This window comes from Akebia trifoliata, chromosome 10 (genome assembly GCF_017979445.1).
Source record: "Akebia trifoliata isolate Shusen 1 chromosome 10, ASM1797944v1, whole genome shotgun sequence".
NCBI classification, from domain to species: Eukaryota; Viridiplantae; Streptophyta; class Magnoliopsida; order Ranunculales; family Lardizabalaceae; genus Akebia; species Akebia trifoliata.
In genome coordinates, this window is record NC_141384.1 from 13,715,708 (window position 1) to 13,729,602 (window position 13,895).

Below are 13,895 nucleotides of genomic sequence, written 5' to 3' on the forward strand. Positions count from 1 at the left end.
AAATATTCCATACTTTTGTACTACTTCTACGTTGTAGGAACCTTTTTCTTCGCAGGACCCATCACCTATAATGCTATCTTCTCCAATCTTTCCTTCACCTCTGTCGGAGCTTCAAGTCTACACTCGTCGCCCTCGTCCCTCTCCACCCTTGCCAACCTCCTCCTTGGACTCAGGTATATCATCTCCTACTCTTACACCTATACCTGCTCTTATTCCTTCTGTTTCTGATTCTCACTTGCCTATTGCTCTTCGCAAAGGTAAGTGAGGGTGTGTTACTGATCATCCCATTGCCCAGTTTGTTTCCTATCAGGGTATTTCTCCTTCTTATCAGGCCTACCTTGCTCTTATTGATTCTATTCGAGTTCCTCGGTCTATATCAGAGGCTTTGCAAAATCCTCAATGGACTAGAGCTATGACTGTCGAGATGGATGCTTTGCAGAAAAATAATACCTGGGAACTTGTTACCCTTCCATCTGGGGAGCGGACCGTTGGTTGTAAATGGGTCTTTACTGTGAAATACCTCGCGGATGGCACTGTTGATCGGTATAAGGCACGATTAGTTGCTAAGGGATTTACACAGACTCCAGGGAAAGATTTTGGTGCCACATTTGCTCCTATCGCCAAACTTTCTACTGTTCGACTTCTAATCTCTTTAGTTGCTTGTCACTCATGGCCCCTTCATCAACTCGATGTGAAGAACGCTTTTCTGAACGGTGATTTGACTGAAGTTATATATATGGACCCCCCTCCTGGGTTTCGTCTTCAGGGGGAGTATTGTGGGAAGGTATGCCGGCTTCTCAAATCTCTGTATGGCTTGAAACAGTCCCCGCGTGCTTGGTTTCAGCGTTTTTCAGAAGTTATTTTATCTATGGAGTTTACTAGATGCCACTCTGATCATACTTGCTTTGTTCATCGAGGATTGGATGGTCGATGTGCCATTGTTCTAGTGTATGTAGATGATATTATCTTGACAGGAGATGATGCACAATGGATTGACAGGGTGAAGATGATATTGGGTCGTGCCTTTGAGGTTAAGGATTTGGGTCCTCTCAAGTACTTCTTGGGAATAGAAGTAGCTCGTTCTCGACGTGGTATTTCGTTATCTTAGCGCAAATACACAGTAGACCTTCTTCAGGACACTGGTATACTTGGTTGTCGTCCTGCCTCTACTCCTATGGATCAGAATCATTGACTTCATATCGAATCTGATGATCTATTGTCTGATCCTTCTTCGTATCAGAGGCTTGTAGGTCGTTTGATTTATTTGACTAACACTAGACCGGACTTGACCTTTGCGGTTAGTGTAGTCAGTCAGTTTATGCATGCTCCGCGCACGTCTCATCTTGATGCCGTTCACCGTATTCTTTGCTACTTGAAGTCACGTCCTGGCCTTGGCCTTTTTTACTCATCCATTGCTCAACCACATTTGTCGTGTTTCACTGATGCTGATTATGCGGGCTCTCTTACAGATAAGAGATCTACATCTGGTTTCTGTACATTCCATGGAGATAACCTTATCTCATGGAAAAGTAAGAAACAAAGTGTGGTTTCTCGCTCTTCCGCTGAAGCTGAGTATCGTGCTATGGCTCTTGGCACATGTGAACTTCTTTGGCTTCGATCTTTACTAACAGAGATGGGATTTCCTCCTTCTGGTTCTTCCTCGTTGTTTTGCGACAACAAATCTGCTATCATGCTTGCTTCTGACTCAGTTCTTCATGAACGCACTAAGCATATAGAGGTTGATGTTCACTTCCTTAGGGAGAAAGTTCGATCTGGTGCCCTTCAGACAGTATTTGTATCTTCTTCAGATCAGCTCGCTGACATGTTTACAAAATCTGTTGGTCCTTCTATCTCTAACTCTCATCTTATCAAGCTGGGTTTAGTTGATATATTTGCTCCAGCTTGAGGGGGAGTATTGGAAAATAGTAGATAATAGTAGTCTAATTCTTTTATTTATGTCCATTCACTTATGTAAGGGCATTTATGTCTATTCACCTATGTAAGAGCATTTATGTCCATTCACCTTTTTATTAGTATAAAATCTGCCAAGCTCTTAATTAGAGACTTGACAATTCCTTTCTATAATTCTTCTGGGCCGACCCAATGATACCACCAAGCATAGTCTTAAGCCTTGAGGTCAGGATCTTCGAAATGATCTTATAGATAACACTCACCAGACTAATCGGTCTCAGATCTGTGATGTCTTCCGTACCCACCCCTTTTGGGATCAATGCAAGGAAGGTGCAATTGGAACTCAGGTCAAGGAAGCCTTTCCTGTAAAAATCCTCGATAGTTGCCAGGACATCGTCTCTTACTATCGCCCAACAAGCCTTAAAAAAACTCAAAGAGAAACCATCTGGACCCGGGGCCTTGTCGCTAGCCAAGCCATTAACCATCCCCCACACTTCTTCTGCATCAAAAGGTCTCTCTAACCACCTTTGTTGGTCCAATGAGATGCTGTCAAAATGCAAAGAATCTAAGGTAGGCCTGTACTCGTGCTCCTCCGTATACAAGTTCTTATAAAATTGCACCGCCCCCTTGCACACCTCATCCTCGCCCACCTTCCTTGACCCATTAACTTTTAGCTTTGAAATAAAATTCGCTCGACTATGAGCATTGGCCATACGGTGGAAAAACGCAGTATTCCTATCCCCCTCTTTTAGCCAACGAACTCTCAATTTTTGTTTCCAACTTATTTCCTCCTTAGTTGCTAACTCTTGGAACACAAATTTCAGATTAACACGACACATCCTCTCCTCAACCCCCAGACACCCTCTCTCATCCTTGCCATCAAGTTCATGTAACTCTAACAGCACGGCTTTCTTCTTTTCCATTACGGACCCGAATATCTCCTTATTCCAAATTCTCAATTTATCCTTAATAGCTTTTAGTTTCAGCCTCAACACTTTCCTTGGCCTACCCTCAAAAGAGGTCTCGTTCCACCAAGTGTGGATCATCTCGTCAAAGTCTTGATGCAACAACCACATATTCTCAAATCTAAAGGGCGAGGGACGATTTCTCGGCACCCCCGCCACCAAGGAGATAGGGCAATGATTTGACACAGGGTTTGGCCATTTTTCTTGAACCAGCATCCCAAAATGCTCTTCCTAGTCCAAAGAAACAAAAAACCGATCCAGTCTGATCAGAGTCAGAGTCTCTTGATTATTAGACCATGTGAATCTACCCCCACATAACGGAAGATCAATCAGCTCAATTACATTCCACGAACTTTGAGAATCTTCGCATTTTAGTCGTAATTCTCGACTCCCCACACCTATCGGACGAAAACCGGGTGACATTGAAATCCCCCCCAGCACCCATGGTTTATCCCACCGCCCTCTTATATCCTCCAATTCTTCCCAAAATTGGCTCTGCTCTCTATTAAGCGTCGGACCATACACCCCTGAGAAAACCCAAGTAAAATCCTCCCCAATCAATCTGCACAAAACTGACACTGAGAAAGCCCCTATAAGATTGTCTAACACTACCATTGACTTCCTGTTCCACATAAGGATTATACCACCTGAAGCCCCCAGAGAAGGAAGAGCACACCACCCTACTGACTTAATCCCCCATAACTCCCTAATCACCTTATCATCCACCTTCTCTAACTTTGATTCCTGCAAAGCCACCAAGTTAGGCTTCTGCTGATATAAAATGTCTTTAAATTGATGCCCTTTTCACCGCCGCATGCAGCCCCCTCACGTTCCATGACAAGATTTTAATCGACATTAACACTTACTAAGTGCCTTCCGGCTCTCTTCCCTTTAGTGGCTGTAAGTGGAAATTCCTCAACTGATTTCTTGAGTAAAATAATCTCCTTCTTCAGTCTTTTATTTCTTTCCTTAATTAGGTCATCACAGTACGACAAATTTCTCAAGATCTTCAAACTAGAGAATTCCTTCTAAAATCGATCCCTCGGCGTCATTTCCACTTTTCGATGGTCCAAAGGGCTTCCCCCCGTTAGAGGCCATTGTCCCACCACCTTCTGCATGCAAAATTCCTTGTCTTTACATTAATCAGAATTTGAGAAATATTTCCTTCATTTCTGACAGACATCCCAACCTTCAAACCAGCTTCTAACATGTTAGCTAACACCTGCTTTGTGAGGTCCTTTAGGCTACTTTTGTAATCCTCGCTACCACTCTCCATCCTATACGACTGATCAAAACCATTTGACGCAACTAGATTCCTCCTCTCCTTATCAGAATCTGAGAAAACACCTGTAACCCACTGTGCATGGTTGCAACTCCTGAGATCTCTTTGGCAATCTAATGGTCTTACCCTCCTACCCAACGCTAAATTGTTCGAAATCTACAACTGTCCTCTAATATCTCCCAACATTGGTGAGAAAAAATTAAAACAAGGAATCAATCTTCCTCCTCTGTTTTCCAGCACCGATAGAGATAAGCTTCTCCCTTTAACACCCTCCAACCCCCAAATCCCTGATTGCGATCTAAAAACAAGCTGCTTTCGGGGACCATACGTGCAAAATTCCCCACTGTCCTCCCCACAAACTTGATCAACTTTAAGATTAAGCAAAACCTCTGAATCCCGGAGCCTACCACTGATGAAATCCAGACCATACCCACCCATCGCCTTGCTGAAACATCCTTGAAACTCACCCTCTGTGGTTCGGCTGATTCCTTCTTTGCACGCTGACTCGAGCTTCGAATTGACCTTGCTGTTTTGGACCCTAGCAATCTCCCTACTAAACCAGTCTCAGATGAAATCGCGCTAAAAGTAGACGACGAAAAGCCTTTGTCTAACCTTTGACGCAGTCTCGATCGTCTGCGAAGAGCTCTAAACTGAGAGACCAGCCCACGGACCTTCTTAACACTTGGACCAGCCCTTATAGAAAGCCCTCCCACCCCATGCCAAGCCTTATAACCTCTCCCCTGGCCTTTACAACTTCCATCTAGGCTTGGACCACAATGCTTTAGATTTGGCCTTAGCTCCAATGGGACATTACAGCCCAGCCTGATCTCAATCGAAGAATGGGCTTCAAGAACAACAGGCCCAACATCTCCTCCCAATACCCCAGCGGTCGCCCAACCCAATCCATTTATACTGGACTCTATGGATTCCATTGCCCCACTTCTTCTTAACCACTTTCTGCTTCAAAATTCGGGCTGTCTTGGCCAGCAAATCGAACATGCGAGAACGATTCCTAGCTTGTCGACGTGGCAACAACCAATTAATGCGCCGAATATGTGTCTTACTAAAAAGGCGAGATTTAAAATTCAAACAGCTGTGAAGCATATTGCGCACGCGTCCTACACCTAGCTTCAATAATTCCAGGTCCAAATTTGAACTACCAGGTACCTCCAGCTGTACCTCCTTCTCCAACGGACATCGCAACTCATTTGTCTGCGTTCCTGTAACTTCTAAGCTTCTGTCCCCTTATCTACCGCCGTTGAGTATAACTACTCCCCAGCTTCTGCGGCTACGACCTCCGCCCCTAACAAATATTTGAACCCATCAACCCACAAGTACAGACCACGAGGCATCTTCCAAGGAGAGCAGCCGACTCTTAACCTCACACAATCCAGCCTTGCGCGGCGAAGAGTGATCTCCTCCACTTCCCAAAGTCCTCTTAGCTGGATGCCAATTTTCCTGAAAGCAAAATTGTTCCATAAATGAAATGGCAACCCACTTATTTGAACTCGAGTTCCCCTTTCTTTCCACTTTGGCCTCAATGCATTACAGTCCGCAAACCAAGGTCTGAGCTCAAAAGCAGTATTACCCAACCAAATCAGTCTACTGAGTTTAACTTTTAAGAAATCTGGTCTTCCCCCCAACATCAGAATGTAAGACTGAGGTTCCCATGCCAACAACTTAACCGTAGGCTGAGAACAGCCTCGCTTAATGACTGCTAAAAAGCTATCCTAATCCGCCTCCTTATTATTTGCTTTACATATGAAGGCCCACCTCCAACTACCAAAGACCTTCCCGTTGTCAAAAGCTTGCTTGTTCCCAAGGTTGGAGCTCGACTCCACTCTTTGCTTCTTGGGATCTACTAACTTAGAGATCAAAGGTGCTTGGACTATCTTGGACTAGGAGAAACCCAAACCGCTCTCCTCTAATACAGCGGTAGAGGTTTGCCTAGAGTTCTCCACCCGTGAATTACGCAACCCACCATCTATCTCGATTTCCTTCATCTTATCGTCTTGTTTTAACAGCAACTTGAGAAGAAGACTAACTTCCCCCCAGCCCTTACCCCCTTGGCCTTCCGGAAACACGAGTGCTCGCGAACGTGTTCTCTCCGAGAACATTTGAAGCTTCAAGAACCGACCAAAGAGGTTCTGATCTCCCAGAATTAGAAACACTACCATCCTTTGAAAACTTCGCCCTAAAGTTTTTCAGAGTGACTCTCGCTTTATCTAGTTGTTCCACAACCCACCATGCTTCCTCCTTCAGTTGAAGAACCGAAGCACATCTTCTGCTCTGCTCCTTCACCTCAAGGCCTCTTTTTTGCTGAATCCAGACTTCCTTAAATTCAAAACACTTACGCTCCACTGTTAGTTCCTTAGTCTGAAGCATCCCTAAAGTTTTTTGAGAACCAGATTAACTAAGCTCTATCCCAGAAGAAGTATTTTGATGAGGTATTGTGTGATGTGGTTCCATGTATATTTTAAAATCATAATCCTAATATGCAGATTAATCACACTAAAAGCAGTTTTTAAAATATGAAGGTTTTATTCCATGTAATATCAACTAAGAAAACAGTCAAATTAATATATTGAAATAACTGCATTTAAATAATTTAACTGAAATATTGTAAATTTAAACATCCGTAAATCATCTCAGCATCTATTTAATATATAATCAATTGTGTGTTAGAATACAGGTTGAGGATCATGACTAATGTGAACATCTCAATCAAGATACGTGGATGTTCCAATACTTCACCAGTGTGGAACCCCACCGTTAATTCTTGATTTTGTGGCCAGCAAGGCAACCCAATAGGGAGTAGCTATTTATTCAACTTAGGTTGGCTGTTTGACGTGAGCAATAGTGAAAGATGCCTCCATAATGTGAGTCAAATCTGTTCGATTACATGATCATTAGCTAGCCAACTTTGTCTATACCCATCGGGGTATATGTGAATCTCTAGTAACTATAGTCTTGTACAAACACTATTTTTGCATCTTGTTCTCTATTAAAGATAGAAAGGGATTTCCCAGATTCTATGTGAGATGTTGCATTCTTATGTATCCCATAGTACATAAGAAATCATACACCGCAATAGTTATCCTAGAATGACGTATGTCTAGAAGTAATGCAACAAGTTATTCTTTATAGGAGTTAACAATCTCTTTAGTAAATCACTAAAATAATATCATAAACTTTTTTTTTTCCCAAAACATGAAGCTTTCATCTTTTTCAAAACATAAATCAAACTGAGAAGTACACTCATTATGAGTATGAATACCTAGTCTTTTTGTGAAATACCATCTCGTTACAACATCCATCCTTGCGATCACGTGAGCTAAAAATTAGGAAAAGAAATTACACCTCGCAATCATGCGTGCTATACTAGGAAAATAAATCACCTCGTGATCAAATGAGCTATATCTAGGAAAATAAATCACACCTCGCAATCACGCTAGCTAAATGTAAGGTACCTGGGTATTTATACACCATACTCATTAACTAATTGAGAACCGAGTCCTAAGTATAATAATACTAGCAATCACACCTCCAATGTTACTTTAAAACGTACTACCAGGTTCTTTTTTATAAAATCAATTTCTTTTGTACTTGTCCAAACTTTGAAATTTCTTTTACAAAATTAATAAAACTATTCTTGAAATCACTATAAAATATTTCGGCATCAAATATCCTACTTTCCATAAAACAATTTTCCTTCTTAGTTAATTAAAATCATAAAAAAACTTGTTTTACTTTTCAATATTCTTCATTATGAAATTCTTTCAAAGATCATTTAAAAAAAAAAAGCAATTTTAAAGAATAACTTTTAAAATTAAAACTTTTTGCTGCACTTTGATGTCAACAAACAAAATCTCCTTTAACATAAACAAAACATCACTAGATCCGAATTCTAAACTAACATACATGAATTTTTGTCAATATACATTGAACATAAATTTTGAAGTAATCATTTCTTTGAAACAAAAACACATTTTAAAACAAATCTGGAAGAAGATTAGGCTTAAAGAGAGGAGGAAACTAGAGAAGAGAAAGAGTAGGTTATCCCCTAGTAGAGTTCTACCTCTCTTTTATATTAAAACATGTGGTTGGTAATGTGGGCGGGCTTAAGTATTGGGCCCACACGACCTTACATTAATGAGAAATAAGACATGGGTCATGTGGGCTTAATTATTGGACCCACACGACATTAAATAAGAACTCTAACAATTCCCCTCAAGCTGGAGCATACAAATCTCACATGCCCAGCGTGGTACAAAAAGTAAGAAAGGAACTCCTAGACAATGGTTTTGTGAGAACATCTCCCAGTTGATTTTCTGATTTGTTATAGGGAGTAGATACCTTCTTAGTCACCACTATATCACGAATAAAGTGACAATCAACCTCAATGTGCTTGGTTCTCTCGTGGAATACTAGATTACTAGTTATATAACTACCAACCTGGTTATTACAATACAAATGCATAGGAATAGGAACTCCAATTCCTATCTCCTTTGGAAGATTATGAACCCTCGCCTTGTATTCTGCTTCAGCATTAGAACGAGATTCAACTTTGCTATTTTTTATTGTGTCAAGTCATCCAATTACCTCTTATAAAGGTATAATATCCAGAAGTAGATCTACAAGAAGAATTGTAGAAAAGTAATTGTCAAGTCTCATAACGAGAGCTTGACAAATATTTATATTAACTAATGTGTGAATGGACATAAATGCCCTTACATAGAAATAATAGTAAATAAATAATAAACTACATTATTTTCAATACTCCCCCTCAAGCTGTGGCAAATATATCAACTAAGCCTAGCTTTACAAGATGAAAGTAAGTGACAAAAGGAACAATAGACTTCGTAGGCATATCAACAAACTGATTTGAAGAAGATACAAAGACTGTTTGAAGGGCACCAGATCGAATTTATTTATAAGAAAGTGAATATCAAACTCTATATGCTTAGTTCTTTCGTGAAGAATTGAGTTAGAGGCAAGCATAATAGTAGACTTGTTGTTACAAAACAAAGTGGAAGAATAGAGATAGGAAATCCCAGTTTCGTCAGTAAGGATTGAAGCCAAATAAGCTCACATGTGCCAAGGGCCATAGCATGATACTCAGCTTCAGCAGAAGAATGTGAAACCACACCCTATTTCTTACTTTTCTAAGAGTTCAGGTTACCACCATGGAAAGTACAAAAACGAGAGCTAGATTTCCTATCTGTAAGAAAACCAGCATAATTGACATTAGTGAAGTAGGATAAATGAGGTTGAGGAGTGGACGAGTAAAAAAGCCCAAGACCAGGACGTGACTTCAAGTAACGAAGAATACAATAAACAACATCAAGATGAGAAGTGCGCGGAGCATGTATGAACTGACTAACCATACTAACCAAAAAATTCAAATCCGATTTGGCGTTAGTCAAATAGATTAGACGACTTGCTAGTCTTTGATAAGAAGAAATATCAGATAATAGATCGCCAGATTTGGCATGAAGGCGATGATTCTGTTCCATAGGAGAGGGAGTAGGATGACAACCAAGCATATCAGTGTCCTGAAGAAGATCCAATGTGTATTTTTAGTGAGACAATGAAATACCATGATGAGAGCAGGCCACTTCTATCTCTAAGAAGTACTTGAGGGGACCTAGAGCATTAACCTCAAAAGTACGACCCAATAACATCTTTACCTTGTCAACCCATTGTGCATCATCTCCAGTCATAATAATATCATCCACAAACCAGAACAATAGTGCACGACCATCTAATCATCGACGAACAAAATAAGTATGATCTGAGTGACATCTAAAAAACCTCATAAGATAAAATAACCTTAGAAAAATGTTAAAACCAAGCTTGCGGAGCCTACTTCAGGTCATATAGAGATTTGAGGAGATGACATACCTTTCTAGAATACTTCTCCTAAAGATGAAATCCAAGAGGGGGGGTCCATATAGATAACCTCTGTTAGATCACCATTCGGAAAGGCATTCTTCACATCGAGTTGGTGAAGAGGTCATGGATGACATGCAGCTAAAGAAATAAGGAGGTGAACAAAGGAAAGTTTAGCTATAGGGGCAAATGTAGCACCAAAATCCTTTCTTAGAGTTTACGTAAATTCCTTAGTAACTAGGTGTGCCTTGTGTAAGTCAACAGTGTCATCTATGAGATATTTGATAGTGAAAACCCATTTATAGCCAACTACCCATTCCCTAGAGGGAAGAGGATCAAACTTCTAGGTGTGATTCTTTTCCAAAAAATCCATCTCAGCAGTCATGGCTCTAGTCGATTGAGGATCTCACAAAGCCTTAGATATAGACTGAGGAACTCACATAGAATCAGTGACGACAAGGTAGGCCTGATAAGAAGAAGAGAGTCCTTACTAGGAAAAATTGGGCAATAGGATTATCAGTAACACAACTCCGCTTACCTTTGTGAATTGCAATAGGCAAATGAAAGGATAGGAAGAGGTGTAGAAGAGGATATTCCTGAGTCCAAGGAGGAGGTTGGCTGTTGGAGAGAGGCGAGGGCGACGAGAGTAAACTAGAAGCGATGGTGAAGATGGAGAGAAGACTGGAGATGGTAACACTATAGGAGAGGGATCCTACAAATGGAAATAGTAGGGAACATTTTCAAAAAAGGTGACATCTAGAGAGTGTATGACACGACACAAAATGGGATCATAATAGCGATACCCCTTTGACATAGATCAGTAACCCAAGAAAATGCACTGAATGACTGTCATCTAATTTTGTGTGATGAGGGGTCTTGTCCTGAGCAAAACAAGTGCACCTGAAGACTTTGGGTGTAATGGAGAAGAGGTGCTCTTAGGGCGGAGAACATGAAGAGGCACATGTCACCCTAAGGTGCGACTCGGAACCTGGTTAAGAAGGAAGACCACAGTGAGGACTGCCATATTCCATTATAACTTAGGAACATATATTCCTCGAAGAAGGCAACAAGCAATGTATGGAAGTAGAACGAATCCCACCAGAAATATATTTCCCACCATTGTTAGAACTAAGAGATTTAACAGTTATGTTGTACTGAGTCTGAATCATTTAAAGAAAATTAACAAAAATAGGAAGCACCTCAGAATGAAAATGCATCAGATAAACTCAAATACAACGAGAACAATCATCGATAAATGTAACATAATATCGATGACCAGTAAAAGTAGTAACAGGAGAAGGCCCCCACATATTATAGTGAACTAAATCAAACATTGCATTAAATCGATGCATACGAAGAATATATGAAGTACATGTGTGTTTAGAAAGCTTACACAGAGAGCACTGAAATTTGTGTCCGCTACAAGAATCTTTCAAAGTAGGAAATCTAGAATATAAATACTCAAAATTAGCATGTCTTAAGCGATTATGCCACAAATCTAAAGTCTGAGAAGAAAAAGTATGGTTCCCAGAGAGTGGAAGTACAAAAGCTAGAACAAAAATAGGCTGAAATTCAAACAAGTACAACCCATCCCTCTCATATCCCTTGTCAAAAATCCTCCTCGAAGTCGGATCCTAAAAAATACAATGAGTATAAAAAGGGTAATTGAGTAATTTAGAGATTTTATAACACTACTCATAGACAAAAGCTTAAGAGATAGGTTAAGAACATGAAACATAGTATCAAGGGAAAAATCAGAGGATAAAGGGATGGTACCTTTACTGTGGATAGGTGTAAGGGATCCATAATCTCCCTATGAGTAGCAGGCCAAATAGAAGAAATAAAATGGACTTATTGGTAAGGTGATCAGAGGCATTAAAATGAATTACCCAAGTCAGGGGAGCAGAGCCAGACTGAGAGACATGAAATGTAGAGGATGTACCTAGAGGCATGGTAACTGAGGCCATAGTCGAAGATGAATGATTATGAGCATGGATCTGATCCCGTACAATAGCGACAATCTAAGTATAAAGTTGTTGTAAATCAATGGTGCCGAGGGAAACAAAAGTATCAGTGGGAGAAAACGAGGATGACTCCACAACAGCAGCACGGGGAGCAGAATGTCTCAAAAAAGGAGTGGCAAAAGATCGCAACAAATGGGGATAGAGTTAAAAATAGTAGGCCTTCTCATGACCAATTTTCCCACAATGGCTACAAGTAAGACTACTTCCTTTACCACCTCGACTCTCATTTCTTTGGATACGAGAGTAAAAAAAACTTGAATTGGCTGTTAAAGCCATCTGATATGTAGTTGGAGCAGAGAGAATACTAGAGACCTGAATCTGAGAAGGAACTACACAACGATGACGCTCATCACTATCAATGGTCGTAAATCTCTCAAATAAAAAAGGTAAAGGTGTGGTATTAAAAATCAGGGTTCGAAGTGCCTCGAACTCGGAACATAAACCCATGAGCAACTGGAATGTCTTATGTCGAGCAATCCTCGCAACCGTATACTCCGCTGCTTCTGCAGATAACTCAGCCATAGATTCATAGTGAGAGAGCTCCTTCCAACGGGGTTGAAGAAATCTAAAGTAATCAGTTACACTCTGAGTCCCTTGGGTAGCCTGGGCGACTTCTTGATAAAGCTCATAAATGCTCGAGTCATTCCTAGCATGTGCATATGTTTGAGTGAGGGCTGACCACAAAGATGAGACAGTCTCATGATACATAAACATGATGTTGATGCGTTGCTCCATGGAGTTAAAAAGCCATCCAAGAATAGTGTAGGTGTCAATCTCCCATTGTTCAAACTTGAGATCAGTAAGGGGCGGTTTATTAATGGTGCCTAAAAGCCATCCAAAATTTCCTCTTCTACCCAAATAAAGCCTAATAGACTAAGATTAGGACTGAAAGTTCCAACCATCTAATAAGGCATTGGTAATGCGTTGGGTTGAGGAATTTGCTCCAAGAATGGTGTTGGAGTCCTTGGCCTCGTAAAACGATGTCATTACTTATAATGAACAAGAAAGTAGTAGTAACTTTGGTTTGAAGGGAGATCTATACCAGAGAATCAGAAACAAACAAATTGTGGCAGTTGAAAAAACAACCAAGGGACCAAGCAGAAACTACCAAACAACTCCCTAGTGGCTGTCACAGGCACCTACACAACACCTTGTTGCTGTTGGAGGCCACAAAAAATAGCCTAGTTGTTGCAGGGTTTAAGACAGCCCCAAAAACAGCCTAGTTGTTGTCCCTCACCTACACAACACACTGTTGCAGGTCACAAAGTCCACACTGTTGCTATCGCAGTCATTCAAACTCACCTACATAGCATACTACTGTTGTTGCAGGTCACAAAAATCCACACTGTTGCTATCGCACTCACATACACAACACACTACTGCTGTTGCAGGTCACAAGAAACCACCTAGTTGTTGTTGCAGTACTAAAAAAAGAACTTCTGTAGAGTAGCAGTAAGGGCAGAAAACCCTATAGCAGGTAAGCAACAACACTCCAATAGGCTTAGCACAGATAGAAACACTAACATAGAGGTGGGATCAAATCAAACAACTTATGCAAGGAAGAAACCCTATCTTAGGGCAAAAAACACTGTGCAAAATCACAGCATGTGAAAACCTTAAAAAATTCCTATCGCAACATGCGATAAAGGGTATATGAATTAAAAGAGAAAAAAGTCCCCGAAGGGGAGACCTTCTAATGAAGCTGCTACTAGGTTATTAGGTTTCAAGATCCAAAGGTATTGAGAAAGGAAGAGAAGAGGAGTGAAGAGAAGAGAAGAGACTTCAAGGTCCCAAAAAATAGAAAAATTGAACCCAAAGGGG

The 13,895-nt window shown here is 40.7% G+C and overlaps 1 protein-coding gene across 1 annotated transcript in view; it reads left to right on the forward strand.

Moving 5' to 3' along the window:
- LOC147393159 (DNA repair protein RadA-like protein) overlaps positions 1–13,895 on the forward strand; it is an 83,459-nt gene that overhangs the window by 13,791 nt on the left and 55,773 nt on the right. The gene's annotated exons all lie outside the window — the stretch shown is intronic.